At 45.0% G+C, this 23,585-nt stretch overlaps 1 long non-coding RNA gene across 1 annotated transcript in view; it reads right to left on the bottom strand.

Moving 5' to 3' along the window:
- Positions 1–1,426: 1,426 nt before the first annotated feature.
- Positions 1,427–23,585, bottom strand: part of LOC138285284 (uncharacterized) — a 227,285-nt gene continuing 205,126 nt past the window's right edge. The window contains exons 4-6 of the long non-coding RNA XR_011201559.1: positions 15,229–15,334; positions 2,552–3,017; positions 1,427–2,500 (exon numbers count right to left, since the gene is read on the bottom strand). This is a non-coding gene — a long non-coding RNA (uncharacterized lncRNA). The remainder of the gene's footprint in view (positions 2,501–2,551; positions 3,018–15,228; positions 15,335–23,585) is intronic.

Below are 23,585 nucleotides of genomic sequence, written 5' to 3'. Positions count from 1 at the left end.
AAATGCCCTTAATAACATAAATTCACATTCTGTGAATTGGATACTGAAATTGCACATGTAAATCAAGCAGTTTGCACAATGAAGTTGAGCTTGGGCATGCAAATGACCGACTCTATGTAAGAATTGTTGGTGTGGATTTGACCCACATGGACCAGTGTGGCCACCACCGTCTAGAAGGCTGCAGCCAAAAAATGTGGAGAATAAACGGTCGCCGTCAATCTTACTTGTCAGCAATATGTACGTAAACATTAGAAACTGCATGTATACTTTAAGATAGTTAAAATGGATTGTAATAAAAAAAGAATGGTCATCCACAACTTTTTTGTCCCAACTGTTTTACATACTTTTAAGTAAAAGCTGCCCTACTATAACAAAGGCTTGAATCCACGATTTTGCATACATTTCCAAAAAGTTATATGGCTTATTTACAAAGACAAAAACGTAGGTACGCTGGAATATCCAAACACGTTTAATGTGATTGCCTTTTGAAACAAGGTGTTCAGAACATGAAACCCAGGAGGCACCTTTTCATAAAGTTTTCTATATTTATAAGGGTTTGCCATGTGTAATTGTTGCACTGGAAAATGAAAGGAATAGTGATAGTGTAAATAAATCGACTAAAGAGCAAAAGGAATGGATGTCCAATGAAATAACAATCCAGTATACTCAAAAAGGTGAGCAGCCAGGAATTGGAAACATCTAATAAAAGGGAAGATACACCACGACAAAGCACACGAATGCACTGGTTAATGTCCTGTCCTCGGAAAGGCAGCTGTCTTGTGACCTCGACATCAGAATGGATGGCAATATTCACTTGAATTTGAATCTTTTCCCTTATGTTGGGTAGGGTATGGTTTGCCTTACGATACAGTTATAGTGAGAACAACCAGCATGGTAAATACAGAAACTATGAAGAGGTCAGTCATTTGTTGTCAACCCACCACAGAAGAAAGTCTGCCAACCAGTCAGGTAAGCACTGGGCCTACCTATCACAACCGGAACCACAACATACAAGCCATAACTACAGCACACAGTAACCTTCAAAGTCCATGATATGCTAATGTGTATTAGCAGGCGTGGCTCCTCGGCTAAGATGGAGGAACGTCACCCCCGCCAGCAGCAGCAGCTGACAAACATTTCCAATAAAATAATAATAACGTAGTTTGTTATCATTTTATTGTAAAAGGGGCAGGGCCACGGGCTGTGATGAGTATTGAGTCAGTGCGCATGTATGTTTGGCCAGCCGTCAGCAGCATGACAGCAGCTTTCAGATTGGCCGCAGGACGGCTGGGAGCCTGTGCCTGCAGCCTGCGGTGAAGGAAAGAGTAGCAGCGTGGTGGTGGCGGCAGCAATTCAGGTACGTTTTGGGTTTTCTAAAATTAATTTTTCTCCCCCCCCACACCCCTCCCCGCGACGCCTCGCCCCCGCCATGCACCGCAAGCTGCTCCTGTGTATTAGTTATATTGCAGGCAGACCTGTAGAGGACATAAGATTAACACATCTTACCTATTTCAGAAAAGACAACACATAAACTACAACTGACCACAAGTAAACACTGGGTAATAGCTATCAATAGCGCAGCAGGTGCAGTGGCCTGAGTGCAGGGACCTTCCATGAACTAATTAAGGTTATCCCAAGTCACTGCTTCTCTGTAAGAACATGGGACACCCCAAGGAAATGCATGCCCACCTTCACCCACAAAATTTCAGGAAGCTCCGTTGGCACCTATGGTGTCTTCTTTCATTCCGAATTTTTGTCAGCCACTGTGCAGACACTAGGCCCTCTTACCTTAAATCCACATCTCTCCAAATAGACGACTACCAGTAAATATGCTTCTCACCCTCTTTTTATTTAATGTCAGACCAAGGTGACCTACATGCCTTACTTAGTCTAGTAGTTCTATTTGAAGAAGTACAAGTTCCCCTATCATTAAAATGCCCTACTCAAAGTGCATATCCATTGAGACTTTTAACAAAGGATTGCAAAACGTCTGTCAACAATCTCTCTTTAAGCCTCCCTTTCTTCACATTATTCTAGGTAAATTTCAAATTTCCAGTAAATCCTCCCTCTATTCACTCGCATTCATGCAACTTACTTTATCTGTTCACCAAACAAATTTCACCTCCTTTTCAAGAATCCAATCAATGGGCCAGTGAGTGTGGCTAACTCTGGGGCAATCTTAGAGGACAATTCACAAAGCTCCTGTAAAGACAAAATATATTCTCTATCTCTAACCTTTTAATCTTCGGAACTTATTCGTTTTTTTAAGAGACTTAGGGGGTCATTACGACCTCGGCGGTCTTTTCAAAAGACAGCTGAGGCCGCGGGAGACAGAATACCGCCATTGCCGGCGGTATTTCTGTCTCCCTATTATGACATTTCCGCTGGCCCAGCGGAAATGTCACATCAACATTGCAGCCGGCTCGTAATAGATGTTGATGGCAATGCTGATGTGAAATTCGGGCAGTGAAATGCGTGACAGGGCTATGCAGGGGGGCCCCTGCACTGCCCATGCCAAGTGCATGGGCAGTGCAGGGGCCCCCAGGGGCACCCCAAGTCCCCTTACCACCGGCCTTTCCATGGCGGTGTGTACCGCCATGGACAGGCCGGCGGTCGGGGACTCATAATCCCCAGGGCAGCGGTGCTTGCACCGCTGCCCTGGGGATTATGACCGCCATGCGGAATTCTGGCAGGAAAATGGAGGGGCCGGCGGTATGGTGTTACCGCCAACATACCGCCGGCTGCCAGGGTCGTAATGACCCCCTTAGTCTGAGTTTGATCCCCTCAGCTGAGATCAGATAGCCATTATATTTCACTTCTTCCATGCGAAGACATATCTGTTCCTTCAAGTCTTTATTCGCTAGATGTTGATACTTTAAGAGCCTTTTTGAATGCGTAATTGTGTTCTGGCAATTTTACCTAACTACCAGGGTATCACCCTCGAACACTAGGGCATGATTGAATTCCTTGAAAAGTTGGTGCATCGCCCACTGGAAAACCGCTGATACGTCATTCTCCTGCAATAGAAAACAGCATCAATGGTGATAAAAGTGGTTAGCTGATGCAACTGTTTTACAACACTACAGAATGATAATCTGATCTCATTTCAAATTTTATAAACCACTTGGTTTGGCCCATCATAGCCATAATGCCTTCAGCTGTAGGCAATGGAAACCCAGCCATCTAAATGGCTTTAAGTCTATCAAGGTCTATGCAGACAGCTTGCTCAGCATTCGTCATTGTTGTAACCATATTAAGCGATAACCAGAGGGATGGCTCCACAGCTTCAGTAACTCATTCATCAATCACTGTGTCCAACAGGAATCATCTCCTCCCTCACAATAATTTCTACTCCTTTCATTTTGTGTTTACGGGTAGCACATTTCTAATTGCATAGCATATTCAACATTTTATGTACAAACCCAGTAGCATGTTTACACAAAATTGGTACCACATAATGTCTTGGCGAATCCATCCTTCACAATTTTAGATTTCTGACCATGCTCATTTACATATTCATCCTGAGCAATGATATCCTGCAACTTCCTGCACAGCCTTGGAACAATTCTCAAGATACTAAAAGGTGTTCAAATGTGGGTTGACCTTCTAGCCCCAAATAATGTTGCAGCATACAGAGATTACTTCAAATACTTCCTGAATTTTTAGGGAAGGTAACGGTTGCACAGTAGGTTTCATAAGGTTGACATCTCAAAAGCAAAGAATCATGCTACAAAAATGAAGTGCAAGAAAGGCTTTCTAGGCAACTGAAGAATAATGGAAGATTAATCACCATAGCCAACTCGTAAGCAACTGCTCACCCCTGTATTAATAGAGTTCTTTCTTTCTGTATACACACAAGAACACAAGCCATGGTTGGCAAATATTTAAACATACAAAATGGCCGACATACACGTGATGTGAGTATGCAAAACACAACAAAACGGTCTTTTTTAACTTTGAGATGCCCACTACACACCGTTTGGTGGCATGATATGTTATCTGTCAGAGCTTCAGTTCCAAGCACAGAAAAAAGTGGTGTTGGCTCACCCCACCACATACTTAAAGATTTTGGAAGATGCGACCTGACTAGAGGCGTTAGCGCCAAGCACAGCAGGGAGTAGCAAATCACCCCACAAGTAAGGAACTCCAATTCCTTTACTTCATGGTTCAGTGGTTCCTTTGAGCATCCTGGAGATGTGTGCCCTCATGGAAGACCGCAGGAGAGAGACAGCAATAAACAATTTTTGGCACTAGTTGGCAAGACATCAAGGGTGCTAGAAATAGAAAAAAAGTTACTCTGAGAACCCATTAAATAAGGGTTGAGGGGAGTAACAGAAAAAGGGTGGAATTATGAGGGACGAGCTAACCATAACTATAAATGCTGAATTTCTATGGTTTTCTGCAAGTAAATTCAGACCCTAACTATACCGTCCATGTAACCTTTGTTTTTTAAGTGAATTTTAAGGTTTTTTTAAATTATATTTCCTAACTATAACATCCCTGTAACCTTTGTTTTTTTCAGTGAATTTCTATGTTTAAAAAAAAAAAAAGTAAAGTAATTTTTATTACTATACATTGATGCAACCACTGCCACACATGACCTTTGGTCATGCATGGTGAGGGTTGGCCGCAAGGCCAACCCACTACAACTACCCAATCCCATGTCACGCACAGCCTTTGGTCGTGCATAGTAGTGATTGGCTGCAGGGCCCGGCCTGTGGCCTGGCCCTGCGATCAGTCCCCTTTAACCACCCAACCCTGCACGGCCCTCAGCCAGGCCCTGCATCCAATTCCTAATAAACACCCAACCTCATATGCTGTCTGAGTGGGTCTGTGACTGTGTGCATGACTACCTCAGTGGGTCTGTCAGTGGGTGTATAGGTCTCTGAGTAGGTCTCCGAGTAGGTGCATACGTCTGAGTGGATGTGTGAGTGGATGCATGACTCTGAATGGGTCTGTGAGTGGGTGTATCACTGCCTGAGTGGGTCTGTGAATGGGTGCATGAGGGTCTGAGTGGGTCTGTGCGTGGGTGTGTGGGGCTCTAAGTGGGTCTGTGAGCGTTTGAGTGGATCTGTGATGGGTGCATGAGTCTCTGAGTGGGTCTGTGAGGGGTGCATAAGTGTCTGAGTGGGTGTGTGAATGGGCCTGAGTCTCGTAGAGGGTGTATAAGTTGGTGCATGAGTCTCTGAGATTTCTTAAAAACAATTTAAGGCATTATTTGCAAATTTTCCACAACATTACATGGGAGAGGCCGTGCTGACAGATGAGACAACTTTGCAAATTTCATGGTTGGGGGAAAAACTTTTTCTCCACATATTCTATTTAATGTAACATTATAGTTAGGTGAATATGCTAGGACAACATTAATGTTTTGAACTTAAAACACCGAAATTCAACAGTTATAGTTAGCAGAGCTAACTATAACTTGCAACCCTGCCATGCAGTGCTTAGCCCCTTACAAATTACATCACTCATGACATGTTCTATGACATCATTTCTGACATCAATGATGACATAATTGATGGCATCACTGATGACTTCACCCATGTTTCTTTTGAAAACATTCCTCTATAAACATGTAGGGTATTAGAAGCTTGAATTTAAGTACAAAAAAACTCAGAATAACATGCAACATCATTAAGGCCATCACAGATACAGCTCCCTTTGGTGTAGCAGGCATGTGTTATGAGAAACACTGACCCCATGCCATACACTTCATGGGTAGTCTACTTCACATTAACACTCAACCACAGGCATATGGGAAACCCCCACTGCATGCGCTGTTCAATATGTATATAAATGTTCAGAGAAATCCAAATTCCTCAAAATAATGAACGTCTGATCCAAAATGATTGCCGTACTATGGACATTTTTTATCTGTGCTAAACCTTTCACAATCACCAAACCTCAATTGAGAAATGAAGTTGATATAAGTAGAAAATGGGTTCTGTGAACAGTTTGTACTCTATGGAGAGAGTTTACTTTGTACCACACTGTTTTCAGACATTGAAACTCATGGAAAATACACTACAGAGTATTAATAAAAATCATCTACTAAGAAGACCATTCCCCCCCTTCCCCAAAAACGTTTTAGCTCCGGGGAACCCATACCACAGGGCCATCAGGGCCATTCATTTTTCAAAGGAGGGCCATGTGGCCCCCTTCCCCAAATCTTATTGGCCCTATCCCTGGGCCACATTACATTATAATGGGGAGGGGGTGCTTAGCCCACCTCCCCAAGCCTTAATATTCCCCAGGGACCCAATCCCCTGGGGCAGTATTTTATTAAAAAGGGGAGGGGGCCAGGCAGCCCCTCCTCCCTCAAGCTGCATTCAGCCCCGGGTACCCCATCCCACTGGGCCAAATTAATTTATAAAAGGAGGGGAGTTGTGCTATCCCCCCTCCCAGGGCCATTTTCAGCCCCCGGGCCCCAATGCTCTGGGCTGAATTACTCTATTGTGGAGATTGGGTGCACCACCGGGCCCTGAAAAGGCACGCCCCCCCCCCCATTCCCCAACTACCCCGGTGTAATTACCACTCAATTCCATTAGGTGCAGAAGGTTGAACTTGTATAACCAGATATTCCATGATCCTACCAGATGGTTCACCACCTGAAAATTCTCCGGTGGTCAACCTATTTCTAGAGGCACATGGCCTCATGGCACAGGGTCCATAACCCCACCCTGCCCTGTTTTTTGCAGTACCCGGCGGGGGGGGCGGTGGTGCTGTACGTGAACACCTGTTCTAGCCTCCCCTTGGTGGATGGGAAAGAAGGCTTTTAATGCCCAGTGTGTGGCCCTAAGCTGCAGAAGTTTGAAATGGAGCCAGGACTCCGATCAAGACCAAGGACCTCTGATTTCCACCTTTCTAGATGGCCACCCACAAGTGATGTATCGGTTACCATTATCAACTCTGGGTGGGAAATGGAGAGAGGTCTGCCACTGACCCAATCGTTGTCCAGCAACCACAGTTGCAGATCTTTTGCAGTCTCCTCCGAAATCTGAACGTGGTCTGGGAGGTCCCCTTGATGTTGAGCCCACCAAGATTTCAGGTCTTATTGCAGAGCCCGTATATGCCACCTATCATGCCTGACCAGCGGGATGTAGGGGGCCATGGGTCCCAAATCCTCAAAGTTACTTCACAGAGATCCCAGACAAAGGCTGAACAATAGGGATCATAGACTAAATGTCCTGGACTCTCTTTAAGAGGGGAAAGGCACAAAACCAAACAGTGTCCAGATTGACTCCAATGAAGGGGGGTGTCTGAAAAGGATTAATGTGTGACTTCAGCTCATTGATAGTGGACCTCAAAGATGACAAGTGATTCGCTATCATCTAGAGGTGTTTGACATCAGCTTGGGAGGAGCCTGCCCTCAACAGCGCGTCACTGAGGTAGAGAAAGACAGGAACACCTGACCTGCAAAAGGTGTGCCTCAACCACAGCTATCACTTTCGTGAACACCTGAGGAGCCCTGGTGAGACCAAATGGGAGCACAGCCAACTGATAAAACTCCTGTCCCACTACAAACCGCAAGTACAGCTGATAGGCCTGTAGGACTGGTGTATGGAACTAGGGGTCCTGGAGGACTAACACCACCATCTAGTCTAAAGTGTTGAGGGCAACCAAGACATGGGCCAGTATGAGCATCCTGAATTTTCCCTTCTGGAGGAAGGCATTGAGAGGGCACAGTATGAAAATAGGATTAAGGCTCCAGTCTTTCTTGGACACCAGAAAGTGGCAGGAATTACAACCACATCCTACTGCTGGCACTTTAGTCTTTGTCTAAATCCATGCCGAACAGGGAATGTAGTGCTTATGGAGGCAGTGGTTTGAGTGGAGGAAGAAGGGCCACTAAAACACCTGAGTGCGGTTTCAGTCAAAATGGCACTGACTCAGAGTAAAATAGGTACTTTGTCTTCCAATGTAAATGAAGTCAAGATCCTCATCGAAGTGGTGGGAACTGGGATGGATCGTGGCACGGGAGGAGGAGTTCCAATTGGAGCAGGAGATGGCCCTGGGATTGTCTGAAAGGTCCAAATGCTGCTGAAGGCGAACCTGTTGGTTGTATTCCTGATTGAAAACCTCTCGGCTCCGTTGGGCCCGAAGGCACGCAAAAGTGAGTCATCAATGGTCCAAAGAGTCACAGAATAGCTGTGCAGAACAACTCAATATGTTTCTGAGTGGTGACAGCCCTGGAATCTGTGGTTATGCCTGAACAAGTTGTGGGATATGCTCAAAATTTGATCGACTTTGGGAGTACAATCGAGGTGTATTGTGACACCCCTGCTCCTTCTCAGGATTGTGTGAGTGGCAGAAATGGGCTGAGACCCACTTAGATTTCTTCTGCTTTTTCTTCAACTTACCCAGCAACTTTGAACCCAACTAAGACCGTACCTTTGGAGTATGTCCTATGACTTTTGGATCTTTGACAGGAACAGGACTGAACTTTCGACCTGGATCAGTCTCATCACAGAGTCTTCGGGTGCTTGGCCATGTAAGGTTTCACTTTGCGGTCTTGAATTGCCTTAAGGTTCATCAACAAGCAATATTTACAGGCCTTAGATTTATAACTCAACCCCAACCACAACAGGCAAATCTGATGAGAATCATTCACAGACAGTTGTTTGTGGCAGACTTTACAGGGCCTAAAACCAGTCATTTTTGGAGGTGATGTTTTACCTGCACACTGAAATTTGAAAGATTTTCAAGAGCGAAGAGTCTCAAAAAGGCAAGAAGTAGCTCCGGATCCATAACTGGAGGCACAGAAATAAAGGAACTGACAGCATGCAGGAGTCATGCCTATATAAGCTCTGCATGTAATTTCTTAGGTGGCACAGCATCAGTGGGGAGTCTGGTAGCCTCCCAGGCTACAAGAGTTACTTCTGAAATGTTTCTAAATCCAGTCTGACACCTGGGAAATATTCAACAACTAAAGAATATTTGGCAAGAAGTATCTAGCGTATCTCTATTTCTCTTTTAAAACTTTTGTGGTGACACTCCACAGTGTATCTGTGGTTCCTCAGATGGGCTCTGCGCATGGCAGTCAATTGTGAATTTTCAACTGTGCTCCTTTATGACCTCAAACTGCTGCAAGCTTTGATACAAAGGAAAAACGATTGTCTATGAATTTAATTATTATTACCATCATCACACTGAAAAGGATGTCTAATTTGGCAATAATGGTCCTACAGGACCAATGCTCATTAGAATCAGTAAAGTGCTGCACTTTATAGAAGCTGTTTCCACCCAAGTTTCTAATTTTTATCTAGAGCAGTCAAATGGCTTGCCATCTTCTGTAGGGTGTTAATTTGGGCCGAAGGGTAGCATTGAGGGGTTTCGACAATTACTGTCAACAAAGAAGCCATTTATTATCAAGTGTACCTAATTACAGTGGAGCCCCCATCTTCATCAAAACCTATGGTGACATTAGAGGAGCCAATCTTCTCCTTGTTTAAGTTGGAAACATGGAGGGGGATCCTTAGCTGACTTGATTCCCGAACTAATCGCCTTGGATGATGTGCTCCTGTATGTATTAAACCTTTCATCTACTGTTGACTTACTCGGAACTCCTTTCAGCAATGACTGATTTACAGTAACTCTGTAAGTTTTCAGATTATTGGTGGTAGTGCTTAATTTGTAAACCAAACAAAAAAAAGTACCAAGGCTCTTGTGAGGAGACCACTGCACCTTACACCACCCATTGCCCCTGCTAACACTGCCAACACAACTAATAATCATCTCACTTTTACAAGTGCAACAATTCTTTTATAGGTAACTGTTAGAAATGGGGTCGTTGCTTGGCAGTCAGGTTACCCCCTGTCCAAGCAAGGACCCTCACTCTGGTCAGGGTAAAAGAGAATCACCCTCAGCTAACCCCTGCTTACCCCCTTAGTAGCCTGGCACGAGCAGTAGGCTTAACTTCAGAGTGCTAGGCTTTAAAGTATTTGTCCCAACACACACAGTAACTTAATAAACACACTACAAAATGACACAACACAGTTTTAGAAAAACAGGAAATATTTATCTAAACAAAACAAGACCAAAACGACAAAAATCCACAATACACAAGTCAAGGTATGAATTTTTAAAGATTAAATTAAAAAATAGCGCTTAGAAACACAAAATGCTTCGATGAGGTGTTAACACGGCATCGTGACGGAGTCGTTCCCAACAATACGACACCAACGGCACCGGCCACCGAGTCACGCAGACCTCCAGGTACAGTACCTTGGTGAAGAGTGACAACAAGCCGATGCGCGAAGTCGGGGATCGCGGCAGCTGTGCGAAATGTTGAATCCGGGCACTTCGAGTGGCGTCGGTCACGACGTGGTGAGGCGCCTTCCACGGAGGTAGGACTTCGGCGCGGCTGCAGCGGTGTCGGGCCTGCACAGGTCGTCGCGTTCCAGCGAAGATCACGGAGACGGTTGCAAGAGGCGTCACCGGATTCAGCAGCGACGTCGGTCCGGAGTCGTCCGAAGTCGATTTCCTTGAATTTTTACCAGCTTTTCCTTTCAAGGGTCCAGGGACTGGATACGGCACCACTTGTCAGGGCAGGAGTCTCAGCAGAGAGTCCAGGTGCTGGTAAGGGAAGTCTTTGATGGCCCTGAGACTTCAGAACGGGGGGCAAGCTCAGTCCACTCCCTTGGAGAGTCCTTCTCAAGCAGGAATATACCACAAAGTCCAGTCTTTGTCCCCTTGCACAGGCAGAAGCAGCAACTGCAGGATAGCTCCACAAAGCAGAGTCACAGGCAGGGCAGTACTTCTCCTCAGCTCTTCAGCTCTTCTCCAGGCAGAGGTTCCTCTTGATGTCCAGAAGTGATCTAAAATCTGTGGTTTTGGGTGCCCTTCTTATACCCAATTTCTCCTTTGAAGTTGGCCTACTTCAAAGTAAAGTCTCTTTTGAATGTGAAATCCTGCTTGCCCAGGCTAGGCCCCAGACACTCACCAGGGGGCTGGTGACTGCATTGTGTGAGGGCAGGCACAGCCCTTTCAGGTGTGAGTGACCACTCCTCCACTCCCTCCTAGCACAGATGGCTCATCAGGATATGCAGGCTACACCCCAGCTCCCTTTATGTCACTGTCTAGTGTGAGGTGCAACAAGCCCAAATGTCAAACTGACCCAGACAGGAAATCCACAAACAGGCAGAGTCACAGAAATGGTATAAGCAAGAAAATGTCTGCTTTCTAAAAGTGGCATTTTCAAACACACAATCTTAAAATAAACTTTACTAAAAGATGTATTTTTAAATTGTGAGCTCAGAGACCCCAAACTCCACATGCCCATCCCCTCCCAAAGGGAACCTGCACTTTAATCAGATTTAAAGGTAGCCCCCATGTTAACCTATGAGATGGAGAGGCCTTGCAACAGTGAAAAACGAATTTACCAATATTTCACTGTCAGGACATATAAAACACATTACTATATGTCCCACCATTACCATACACTGCACCCTGCCCTTGGGGCTACCTAGGGCCTACCCTAGGGGTGTCTGACATGTAAGAAAAGGAAAGGTTTAGGCCTGGCAAGTGGGTACACTTGCCAAATCGAACTTACAGTTAAAACTGCACACACAGACACTGCAGTGGCAGGTCTGAGACATGATTACAGAGCTACTTATGTGGGTTGGACAACCAGTGCTGCAGGCCCACTAGTAGCATTTTATTTACAGGCCCTGGCACCTCTAGTGCACTTTACTAGGGACTTACTAGTAAATCAAATATGCCAATCATGGATAAGCCAATTACATACACATTTTGTAAAGGAGCACTTGCACTTTAGCACTGGTTAGCAGTGGTAAAGTGCCCAGAGTAACAAAAAGAGCAAAATCAGAGTCCAGCACACATCAACAACCTGGGGAACAGAGGCAAAAAGTTAAGGGAAGCCACGCCAAGGATGAAAAGTCTAACAGTAACCAATTCTGTAAGAATGGTTTGGGCTGCAGGCTTAGTCAGTTTAATGTGTAATGAATTAATAAATAACTATTGTTGTGCTCATCTCTAAATTAAACAAACAGTGCCACCATTTGACGGGCTGTATTAAGAAGGTGTTCACGATTAAATGCCCTTTCAAATTAAGCGCTGGGTGGTGGAGAATACTGCCTCTATGAAATAAACAGTGCACAAGGTCATCTGGATTCCCTGTTTAATTAAACTCCGTATTCTCTAAACTGCCCTGTGGACCTTCATATGAAGTCCCCTCAGAGTCTTTAGCTATTCTGTTGGTGAAAAACTCTAGCAGTCATAATGTCGTTTAATACAACCTTATACTCGTCTGCACAATTCATTGCCACCTCATGTCATTTATGGTATCTATAGCATGCAAATTGTCAAAGCTCGAGTCATTAATACAGCTAAAATCACAGAGGTCGAAATGAATTAGGGCTGGTGTAATAATGGACTTACCATCACTCTCCCTCTGTCTCCTCTAAACACCTCTGACTGGTATTGGTTGACACAGCTAGGGGTCAAGTCCAGGGGCGGCTCCTCCAGAGTTGCAGATGGGCGTCACCCCCCGGATGACCCAGCGGATGAAAAATAAAACAATAGCTTGCTATCGTTTTATTATTGTTTTATTTTTCATTTTTCATCTGCTGGCTCAGCCAGCAGGCGCAGGGAAGGGTGGGTGTGGGCCACAGGGAGGTGGGAGGGGGAAGAGTGCACTGAGTGCGCAAGTATGTTTGGCCGGCCATTTCAGGCTATCAGGAGCAGAGGAGCGAGGAAGCAGGACACGGCAACAGGAGATGGGCAGCGAAATGTAAGTAGTTTATTTGTTTAAAAAAAAATGTTTCTCATGTCATCCGATGCCACACCGTGCTCCCTACTTAACATATGCAGCTGCCGCCACTAGTCAAGTCTGTCAGAGCTATAGTTTTGAGTACAGTGCCTATTCACCTTTTATCTGAATCTTTATCATTAAAGGCAGATAAGCTTCCCTTCTTCCTTTGATAGGTCATTTGTAGCTATAAAGCCACTTTCAAAAAATGTTTTATACTTATCCTATAGGCTTCTGTGTTTTTTTATATCCCACGCCACACTTCAGGCTAGATCTGTTATGATAAGGGAATTAACTCAGTCTTGCACAAAAAGGCAATGGAAAATACACAAACAGGACCAGAGGTTTAGCTTTCACACTCACTCAGTACGCACCATCAGCAATGCGTTATTCTCATTTAGGCCCATATTTAAAAGAAAAGGAAGGAGTGCGACAAATATGGTACCGCTGAGCTCCGTCATTTTCACAATGCAGGGATGAACCATATTAAAATATTTAAATTAATGCGGAGCCCCCCTGTGTTGTCCTCTGAGCTGGCGCTAGATTAAGCTGGCTAGTGCCAAAGCAGGCATCCTTGCACCATCGTTCAAGGATGTCTGCGTTGAGAGGTTTGATTGTTTATGTGTGGGAAGGTGTCCCTTCTTGCAAATAAACAATCACTAACAGCAATTTGGCAATTCTGTGTGTGCTGCAGAATGCAGCAAATACACAAGTGCCAAAGCGTCATTTAGAAATTATAATTTATGTGCAGGAAGGGACACCTTCCCACACATAAATAATCATGTCTGGCATTTTGCTGTTTCTAAGGGTGCTGCGGAATGCGTGACAATGTAAGGAAGAGTCCAGTGAGTGAATTCAGGTGTGCAGAAGCCCAGCGGGAGTCAGCAAAGACACTTGCAGCTTTGGCCCCATCCCAGCATAGTGTGGTGTGTGCTCAGGGCCAGCATGTGGCAGTAGAGTGCTCACCCGTATACGCCAACACAAGCACTCATTTAAACAGCACAGCAGAGATGACATACAGGAAGGAAGCAGGCCAGTACGGTCAGATATAGACAGCAGCTGGCAACAGAAAGTGTGGGGGAACCATGCAAGGCTTTATAGCCCTGTAAGCAGGGAAAGGGAGGTGGGAGCATCTGGGATATGTCCAATTCACACAACAGAGATACAGGACCATTTCATGGTACAATCGAGAGTCAGAAAGCAGTCAGCTCAGGTACACGTAAGTACAACACAAGGAAAGATGAATTGGTGGGCTCACATGAGGTAAACCATCCAATGCATCTCAGTAAACCAAAAGGAAGATGGGTATGGATAGAGGAGCAGGCAGAAACGGGTCAAGATGAATTTTTGAAAGGTAAGTCAGGGCCACAGATCCTGCAGGTTGGGGCGACCTGCAATGCTTCAAGGGGAAAACACCGTAGAAGATCAACAGCTGTGGGGAATGTCATCTGGCCAGGTTCTCTGCGACGAGGGTCAATTGGCCCCAAAAGAGGTAGAGGTTTTGGGCAACCATCCTGACAATTAGGGATGAAGTATCACATCTGCACCAAAGAAGTGCAAACCCAAAATCATCTGGAAGAGTTATGATGGAGAAGTGGAAGGTGGTGAGCATCTCGGTGTGATTGGTTATGAGGTGGATAAGGAGATGGAATGCAAGCTGATTTACGAGGATGATGATGAAGAGTTAGAAGAGGGGAAAATTCAACACTGGTTAGAAACTAAGGCTCAGTCACTAGATCCAAAAGAAATGGTTGGGGTAGCTGTAACCGGGTCGTCACGTCTCCGGCTACAATACAAGCACCTGGATCGCATCGGCAGTACCCCGGGGGAACACACCAAAGCAACGACCACCCGGAAGAGAATCCCAACCCGGACATCCGGGTTGGATCGAGCAAAAGAGAAGACGGAGGCAGAAGAGGCGCGCAATACGAGGGAGCAGAGCGAGGAGAGGAGCACGAACCGGAACGAGCAGAGCAAGGAAGAAGACGATCGAGGCGAGGAGCGGAGCAAAGACATTGGAGGTGAAACACCGACCCGGATGAGACCACTGGACGAACGGACCCGCCACGTCCCTGGAGGGGCGTGGCTCTCTCAGATACGATCGTGCCTTCGATTAAGTTATTTCCCGTTGTGGAGTAGAAACAGGAGTGAGAGGGGCATAGCAGGGGAGGGACCAGAGGAAAGGACCCAGGAAAGCGAGTAGCAAGGACTCAGGAGCATGTAAAACTAACTGCACACAGGGATAGGGACTGTGTTGTAAAACAGCCCTATAAAAGAGCAAAAGGACAGACACTTACTTTTGTTGCACCTGATCTAGAGCACTTGTGGGTTTTTCTCTCATATGTCCAACCTTGACATGGTCTCCTTCCACCACATGCACTGCCACAAACCCCCCCCTTACCACACTCCCTAATACTAACCCAAATCCAGACGGAACCCCAGAACCCCACACTTACCTATTTCTCTGCTTATCCTGGGTCACCCAACATCTTCCGAATCGGAGCTATCCCTGGTTATCCCGTCGAACCTCATCCACAGCTCAGAGGTCCTGAGAAGAGAAACCTATCAGAGAAAAAGAAGAATCCGTTACATCAAGGAAAACAACCAAGGAAAGGAAAAGACCCGGAGAACTAAACCGAAGGAACTAGAGGGAAAGAAAGAGTAATTAAAACACATCCAGAAATAAAGAGCACTTGAGCAGCATACCGTGTCTAGTGGTTTCTTAATTCACCGACCCTATCAGGGTTCTGAGCCGAACCCACCACAGTAACATTATCATTTCTCAGAATAGCTATGTTTCTCAGGAAGCAATAGCATCATCCAAGCAAACTGAGCATGGAAGACTTTGGAAACAGACCAAGGAGAGAGGCAAGAATAGGATCACACGAGCAGAAGGGACAAGGTTGAGAACAGGTGAACAAAAGTTGTGGAGTAGCTGGGTATGGGGTAGGACCAAAGAAACTAAATTGGTAGATAAAGCTGTGGGGACAAACAAAGGGATAGGCACAGATTCCAGTACGGTGGTGGTGAGCATAAAAGAAGTTTCAGGTACAGAAAGAAGTAACAAAAAGAGTGATGAGTGATAAGGAAAAGAGGAGAAGTGGAAAGAACAGCGATGTGACAGAGCAAACAAGAGAAAGATAAGAAATCAGGGGAACTGAATCAAAAGGAAAATCAGAAAGTTTAAAAAGATTCACTGGCACAAAAAGGTGAATTTTCTTTCGAAGGAAACCACCCGGAAGGAATGATTCGGATACATTCACCCAAAATGTGAAACTTCAAAACAGTAAAGTACCGGTCTGCCCATGCACAAGTAAACCCATAGAGCTGAAGTAATGAAGTGGGGTGTCTTGAAATACAGGGGACGAAAAGGCTTTCCTTTTTTGGGAGGGGTGGGAAACCGGCGTAGAGGCCAAAATACGAATCTAGGGGTGTGTTGGAACTTTAATAGAGGATTTTGCCCAAGTAACCCGTTCAAATATAAGCATAGGTGTGCAAAATGTGGGGGCAGTGTTTCTGGGAGATAGCACATGTCAGTGTCACTGGACATGGCAGGGGATCCTACCAACCTGGAAACAAGTTAAATTGGATATCTTGAATGAATCAATGTTGATTTCTTCTGACAGAAAAGAAGCACTTTTGTTGCAATGGGGGTTTGCGACAGTTTTTTGTCTAGGCTATGAAAGTCCCAGGGCGGGAAAGTTTGCTGAAAAGTCGAAGTCTGCTAAAGTACACCCTCAAGTGGTAGAACAGAAGCTAGAGAAGGAGGTCAAGGAAGGGAGAATTGCAGGTTTATTTATATTGTGGCCGTTGCCAGACTTGATGATTTCACCATTGGGGGTGGTGCCTAGATGATTTCAGGTAAATTCATAATTTGTTTTGGCCTGAAGTGTCATCTGTCAGTGATTTCATTGTTTAGGAGGATACAGCAGTTCAATTTGCATCACTAGATGTAGCCCTGGCTTTGGTACAGAAGGTGGGTCCTGGTGACGAGCTGGCAAAATGCAACATAAAGGCTGCCTTTTGCCTTCTTCCTGTTCATCCAAACTATATTTTTCTTTTAGGCATTCAATTTGAGAATCGATTTTACATAGACACAGTGCTGCCCACGGGCTGTGCCATATCTTGCAAACTCTTTGGAACCTTCAGTACATTCCTGCAGTGGTGCTTTACATTCAGGACTTGTCATGAGCTAGTCATTCATTATTTGGATGATTTTTTGTTTGTTGGTGCAGGTGCTAATAGTGCATGGAGTTCCGCACTGATGAATTTCCACAAGTTATAAGATGATATGGGTGTTTCTTTAGTGCCAGAGAAGACTGAGGGACCAAGTACTTGTTTAGTATGTCTAAGCATTAAACAGGATATTGTCAGAAAGGAAGCTAGGCTGCTGTTTCTAAAAGTTCAGGAGATAGTGCCACTACTGGAGAATGCAATTAAAGCTTGAAAACTCCAACCCCGTCAGTTGCAACAATTATTGGGTCATCTCAACTTTGAATGTGAGAGCAGGCAGGGCCTTTTGTCGTAGACTTGGTTTTACAATGGCAGGGGCACAGTTCCCACATCACACAGTGAGGATTTCAACTGATTTGAGGGCTGATTTCGAAGTTTGGCTGATGTTTTTGAAAGGTTTTAATGGTGTCACAATGTGGTCAGTTCATGAGGAGATTACATGGATGGTCCAAATATACTCAAATGCAGCAGGATCAGAAATGTTTGGCCTTTTCTGGGATGGTAGGTGCTATGCTGAAAGGTGAACTGTTAAGTGGAAAGAACAAGGTAGAAGCATTACTTTTTTAAATATTTCCTCTTGCTGGTGGCGGTTGCGGTTTGGGGTCAGAATTTGCCAAATAAGACAAAGACTTTCCATTTGGACAACAGAACAGTGGTAGATCTGGTGAATGGCCTAAGAGCACAAGACAAACAACTGTTAAAGCTACTGCAGCGATTCATGTTAGGCTGCTTAATGTATAACATTGTATTCCAAGCCATACATGTGCCAGGTGTGGACACATTTTAGACGCTTTGTCTCATTCACAGTGGCTGAGATTCTGTGGTTTGAGGCCTGGAGCGGCTCTGCAGAAAACTCAGGTACCACAGGAGGTTTGGGAGCTAGCAGACTGGGGATCATGGAAAAATCCATTGCTGTGAGCACAAGAGATGCTTACCGGTGGGCATGTGAGGAGTTTGTGAGAAGTGGTGCTTGTTACAGGACCCAGGATGCACCGGTAATAGTTGTTAGGCAAGAGGACGTAGCGAGGTTTATTATGAGTAATATTGACAGACGAGTGTCAGCAACCATCACATCAGAAAAACTAACAGGGATATGTTTCTACAGAAATTTTTTCTGGGGATATGAGCCCTCAGCAGACGAAATTTGGTAGGAGAATCCTATCAGGTTGATCAAAAGGATTCAAAAGAGGTCAGTTTAAGAGAGAACCAGTTACAATGAAAAAGCTGGTGTTGCTGTTCAAAGGACGGGTGAGTTGTTGTTACTCTCTGTTTGAGGGTCTCTAATTCAAGTTATGCATGTCTTGGCTATTTTGGGGGGATTTTAGGATTTGAGAGTTATTAGGGAGAGGTGGAGAAGGGAGCATGAAAATGGACCTGACAGGAAAAGGGGCAAAGATATTGTTCCACAAGGTTTAAGACCCAGTTTGCCCAGCGGAAGTCTGAAATGAGTTTCGTACAGCAGGAGGGAGCAGGAAGAACTAGTTTTTCTGTATGTGGATGGGTCAAGGCTGGAGGCAGTCCAGGTACTATGGGAATGAGGAAAATATTTTACCAAAATGGGGAGAACCCATCAAATTTGGTGCCCATTCCTTTAGGATCGGGGTAGCATCAGAGGCCACAAGATTGGTGTTTTCATTGTGAGAGATGAGAAAGCTGTGCAGATGGTCTTCGGATTGCTGTTTGCATTACATCAGAAATTTGGATGAATTATACATGTCCATGTTATTAATGCTTTTCTTTTCTTTCAGGTTGCGTGGTGGGACTGGTCATGGCGGCATTTTCAATTTTGGATTGTGGCTCATTCATTCATTAAGTGTGCAGCAAAACAAGCAGAGAAGAGGCCTTTAGGATGGACTTTGAGTTTTTGCTTTGACAAGATAAATATTGAATAGTGGGGTAAGGGTGGCATGAAGTGGGGTCAACTGCTTGATGTTTATCAGATCTGGTGTCTGTGAGACCATGTCCGGATGTTTTAGTCCTTCATTTAGGGTGAAAATCACTCGTCATCTTGATTGGGAATACTAAACGAGATGAAAAATTATTTAGACTTAATTGGTAGATCATGGTCGGGCACTCATGTTTTCTAGACAGCTTTAGTTCCGAGAAGGGTGTGGAGCGGAGCTGAGAAATATTCAGCAGTTGAGAAGGCAAAGAGAAAGATGACTAAAGACATGCAGCACTTCTATAAGGCGAGGGAAGTAAGTTGAACAGGACACCAAAAGGAAGACTTAATGCTCTTCAGACAGGATGGCGTTCACCTCTCCTTTTTGGGGAATAAATTACATTTACTAGAGATCCGGGAAGGTTGGCCAGGGCATTGGCAAGTTCGAGATGGGCCAAAAGGCTGCTATGGCAGCAGCCTGATGTTGGCTGTGTTTTAAAGGCTGGATGGCAAAGGCTGTGGCGACAGAGTTTTTTGGCTGGTGGCAGAATTGGAGAGCTGGCGACCGACAGGAAGGATTGGGGCCTTGCAGGGTAGTCATTGCAGAGGGAATACAGGGGAACGATGATAATCATCAAGTGTGAAGAACAGCAATGGAAGGAAAGGAGATGGCAAGGAATTAGTGTTTGGATGATGAGTTCTGGACTGTTTATTGTTGAGTGGAGGTTTAAGGGTGGGGAGTTCAGGAAAATTATTTTATTACTGAGGCAGGGTTTCTGATAAAAATGATTGTAAAGTTAAAACGTTCACAATCTGTGTACCTCTCCTAATAAAGTAGCCTTTTACTCTTAAATTCAGCTGGTGTTTCTGTGCCTCCTCGCCCGATGTGGGTCGGAGTTCTTTGGGCTGGTGGCACAGCCCAGGCCATAGGTGTGCTTTCCTAGGTTAGGTCAGACCAGGGGCGTAGGAGACAATACATTTCTGGGGGGGACAGGGACAGCCTTGGGGACTTTCAATCAACCCTATACAAATCGCTCGTTGTTTATGAACTGCAGGCTCCGATAAATATACACAATCATATATACTGGAAGTGAAATAGGGAGAAAGAAAGGCATGTTTTCACAGTCTGAAAGTATCTTTAATTGTTATTTACATTCACAAAGTAATTAGCTCAAATGTGAAAATAACATGTTGAATAACCTTGCATCTTCTTGCACCAAGCAAATAAAGGTAGGAGGGTAAAAAGGAAGAACATACCCTTTGTGCCCCACACCTACCATGCCCATCGCCTCATGCCAATTGGAACCGCACTGGAGATATCAAAAACGATTATGTACGAGAGTTGTAAACTGTGCTCAGAAACCATAGTTCTAATAACACTTCTAATCCTGTGTGTAATCTTGGGCAGCTCAGCTCCACATCAGTCATAACTAGAAGCATTTCAACAGAAGAAGCTCTTGCAGTTACAGGCTATATAAACATGGATTCTCTAATCTCTGTATAAACTGCAGTCACTAATTTCTTTAGAAACAGCTGTTTGTGATACACCAAGTCACTGCGTAGAAAGAAAAGACATTCACTGATTATAAAGAAAATACATCGGAAAATGACTATGATAGGGTTATTACAGTCGAGTTCTGAAATTACAGTGCCTTCTGCCAGAGCTAGCAGCCACGGTAAAAGGCAGATCAGGCCACAGAGCATAATTAGTGCAGCTGTTTAAAGCAAAACATTGAATGTTGCTTTTCTTTCTTCTGCTCTACTTTAATAGCTTGGAATGACAGAAGTTATGCACTAAGGTTTTAAGTGGTTTGTGGGAAAGTTGGTGGTGTGACCATGTATTATATGGGGTAAAATACCCCTGGCATACTTAAGGATATTAAAAGTCACCTTGAAGATCATACATTATAAACAAGCATTGGCAAAGCCAATAGGTCTCGCCTATGCAAGTTCTATTGCCTTTGCCAATTTGTTTTAGCCATGCTGTACACTAGTGAGACTACTATTGAGCATGGCTCAAAGTTAATGGCATAAACGAGAATGATGTGTCATCGACTGGTGTGGCGTAGTGTCATGGAGTAAGTAGAGTGTCCTAAAATGGAGCAGTAAACTAACTTTAAAGGAACAGGGGTCCCTTGAACAAAATGCAACACCACTCCCATAAACAATGATATGAAAGTAGTATGCAAATGGAATGTTTCATACATTTATTCAATCAAAATATAAAAGATCAAATGTAGTGGGAAAACATCAACAGGGGAAATCGAGAAAGACTGGTATTCTGGCATTACACACGTTATCTGGATGACCCAATGTCACCAATTACAAGAAAAATGTAAAAGGTAACCTATATAGTACAGTGGTTTAGAGGAGGCTGGCCTGGTTTGTATTGGGTACCAATGGTACTCACACCTTATACCAGGTCCAGTTATTCCATATTAGTGAAATGTAGGCAGTGTCTAGAAGCCTGGCTCTCTAGGGGTAGCTGTAGCCAAGGCTTATCTAGGAGACATGCAAAGCTCATGCAATACCACTGTAGTCACACAGCACTCACACACATGAAAGAAAATACTCAGTGTTACAAAAGTAAAGTTACTTTATTTTAGTGACACAAATGCCATAAATACCATAGAGACTATACTCCCTTAGGAGGTAAGTAATACACCAATTATATACACTAGTATGCAGCAATAGCAATAATAACAGTTAGAAAAGTGCAATTAGTGAAAATCACAATGGTTAGAAATGGGCCTAGGGGAAACACAAACCATATACTAAGAAAGTAGAATGCGAATGTCAGTTTCCCACCTATGCAAGTGTGGTGTGTAGAGGGGCGCTGGGAGTATTAGAAAACACCAAATGTAAGTAATAGAACCCACCTCAGAGCCCAGGAAAGCAGGAGTAAATCACAGTAACTTTCTTAGAACACACAAGAACATGAGAAAGAAGATAATGGAAGAACCAGAAGACACTTCAAGACACAAAGGGTGGATTCCTGGACCTAAAGACCTGTGGAAGAATGGGATTAGGTCCACGAAGCACAGAAGAGTACAGGAAGGACAGGAGCCCCTGCTAACCCGAATCAAGGTGCAAAAGAAGAACCACTGGTGAAGAACAACAGTCAGTACTGCACCCAAGAAGATGGATGCGGGTTCCTGGTTGGTGCAGATGATATCCCACACCGGATGGATGATTGCAGTCTGGTATGCGTCGCTGGATTCCGCCAACAAACCTTGGCACACACAAAGCTCACGATTAGCGGAAAATGGCACTGCCTGGGACCAGGAGGGACCTCGTTGACTCTACCCAGGAGGAGGAGTCAGAGGGGGCTCTCAGCAACTCAGAGAGCCCACAGAAGACTAGCCAATCCAGCACAGGGACAAAGGAGTTGCAAAAGGAGCCCCATGCAGCACAAAAGCAAAGGATCCCCCACCGCCGGAGAACCACTCAGGAAGCTGTGCATTGCAGGAAGGAGTGCTGGGGGCCAGAGTTACATTGTGCACAAAGAATTTCATAGAAGGATGCCAACAAGCCTTGGCAACTGAAAAACACGTGGTGAACAGGGTTACTGTCTTGCGTGGAAAGGCAAGCTCTTACCTCCGCCAAAGTTGGACAGTAGGACGTCAGGACCATCGGGACCACTTCAGTCCACCACCTGTGATGTAGGATCCATGCAACTCAACAGGAGAGGGGACCCAAGCAGATGGTCGTCGTTGCAGAGAGGTGCCTGCTGAAGCATGGGAGTGACTCCTTCACTCCAAGGGAGATTCGTTCATTCTTCTGGTGCAGGCTGAAGGTAGGCTGTCCTCTGAGTAAGCACACCCGGGAAACAGTTGCATTTGCTGGCAAGAGCTGAAGATACAATGTTGCAGAAGTTGTATTTGCTTCGTTGTTGCAGTTTGTGGAGTTCCTGGAGGGTCCCGATGCAGTTTCTTCAGTGAGGAGGTGAAGTAAAGGATGCAGAGGATTCCTGCTGGAGTCTTGCAATCCGAATCTGAAGAACCTCCCAAAGGAGAGACCCTAAATAGCCATGAAATGGGGACTGGTCAGCTAAACAAGTAAGCACCTATCAGGGGATGGCTCTGACACCACCTGCTGGCACTGGCCACTAAGATGCTCCCAGAGTTCACTGCCAACTTGGAATCCAAGATGGCAAAACACAGGGACCCTCTGGAGGAGCTCTGAGCACTACACCTGAGGTGTGATGGACAGGGGAGTGGTCACTCCTCTTTCCTTTGTCCAGTTTCGTGCCAGAGCAGGGACTGGGGGTACCTGAACCGGTGTAGACTGGCTTATGTAAGGAGGGCACCAAATGTGCCCTTCAAAGCATTTCCAGTGGCCTGGGGAAGGAAGCTACCCCTCCCAAGCCTGTAACTCCTATTTCCAAAGTGAGAGGGTGTAACACCCCTCTCCCAAAGGAAATCCTTTGTTCTGCCTTCATGGGCTTGAGTTTCTAAAGCAACAGGAGGGCAGAAACCTGTCTGAGAGGTGGCAGCAGCTGGGCCTGCCTGGAAAACCTCAGAAGGCTGGAATGGCAATACTGGGGGTCCTCTAAGGAGCCCCGAGAGTGCATGAAATCATACAACAATTGCTTGCAAAAGCCTTGGGTTATGATTCCAACATGTTTGATAGTAAACATACCTATGTTTGGAGTTACCATTATGTAGCTGGGAATAGGTAGTGACCTATTTCAAGTAC

Source organism: Pleurodeles waltl, chromosome 3_1, assembly GCF_031143425.1.
Source record: "Pleurodeles waltl isolate 20211129_DDA chromosome 3_1, aPleWal1.hap1.20221129, whole genome shotgun sequence".
NCBI classification, from domain to species: domain Eukaryota; kingdom Metazoa; phylum Chordata; class Amphibia; order Caudata; family Salamandridae; genus Pleurodeles; species Pleurodeles waltl.
This window is presented reverse-complemented; position numbering and strand designations above follow the sequence as displayed.